This window comes from Metarhizium robertsii, assembly GCF_000187425.2.
Source record: "Metarhizium robertsii ARSEF 23 chromosome Unknown MAA_Scf_50, whole genome shotgun sequence".
In the NCBI taxonomy this organism is placed as follows: Eukaryota; Fungi; Ascomycota; class Sordariomycetes; order Hypocreales; family Clavicipitaceae; genus Metarhizium; species Metarhizium robertsii.
Genome location: NW_011942194.1, coordinates 6,413 through 7,987, shown reverse-complemented (window position 1 = coordinate 7,987; position 1,575 = coordinate 6,413).

The following is a 1,575-nucleotide window of genomic DNA, read 5'->3' as shown; positions in this document are numbered from 1 at the left end:
GATAGATCTTTTAACTCGGTTAATCTTAAATAACCCTAATACTAAGGTACTATTTAAACTCTTTTTTATATAGGCTGTATTTGTTTTTTAGATATTTAACCAGCTTATTAACTGATTCTTTTTCTTGTGATAGGCTAAGAATTAGAATATTATTAACATAGATAAGGACTAGGATTTTGCTGTTAGTAAAGACGTATAGCTCCTTATCCGTACAATCAATCCCTGTATTTCTGAGTGCCTGGGACAGCTTATTATACCAGAGAAGTAGAGATTCGCGGAGACTATATAAGGCTTTTTCGAGCTTTGCAATCATAGTTAATATCTCTCCTAGTTATAGGAATCTAAGTTCTATATATCCCTTTAGAAGCTAGAGGTAAACAGGTTAGTTTATTTTAAGGTTACTATATAAGAAAGCGTTACTAACATCAAATTATCTGACGTTAAGATTAAAGCGGGCAGCCGTAGCTATTATAACCCGGAAGGTCTTAGCTGCAAGCGTAGCGGCGTAAGTTTCAAGTCCTCCGTTATCATCTTAAAGGTTACCGTAAACGCAAACGCGGGCCTTACAGCGTTAGAGATAACTATCCTAGTCAAATTTATAAGTAAATACCCACTTTAATAGTAGAGGAGCTCTCTAAGCCTTATCGCGTTCTACTAGTCTCTAGGTGCCTTATTAAAGGAGATTATATAATTCCTTTTTTATAGCCTCTTTAAACTCTGGTCCTATTAGGTGGTCTTTCAGATCTTAATATTGCTTTAGGAGCTGTATAAGATTATTATAATAGAATCAGTAATTTTAAGCTGTCTTAAATATAATAGTAAGAAAAATATTATAAAATATTATAAGGTTTCCCTTAAAATATTATTCCGCTAGAAGCAGGGCAGTAAAAGCGTTATTCTTGTAATCCCTATACTTTTGTGTTAGCTTTAGTATCTGACTACTTTTACGAGTTAGTTAGTCACTATAAAGTTCCTGTGGGCTACGGCGGGTGCGCGTTTCGCCGTAAGCTATAACGGGTTATAGATTACTTGACGGCTGAGTGTCCGGTTACATGCTAAGACTGTCTGATAAGGGTCGCTTCGATGCCTTCCATGCAATCGGTCCACTATATAGCCTTAGTACGTAGCCTTGCAAGCTCTTTTGATCTTCTGTATTGTCGGCGAATAATACATTACTTAAGCCGATAAAAATTTCCGCTAATTTGTTGCTCTTTTAAGTATTTTTTCTAAGTCTTACAGTATATAATCTTATAGAGTAGAGATACTAGATTACTCTATTTACTGCTTTATAGTGTATATTACTTAGATTAAGATTATACCGTGTAAATCAGCTAATTATAAATATAATATCTGGTCTTATTAATATAGCTATAAATAAAATAGATTTAACCTTTTATTAGTAGACTTTAATTAACTTTTTTATTATTTATATCTCTGATTTTAGTAATTCTTTTAGGCTTATAAGTATTACTAGCACTTTATTATCTAGCTAAATAGAGAATTTATATACTATTTTATTAATATATATGTTTTAAGTTAACTAAATTATTCTGCTTTACCTATCTCTTAAAATAT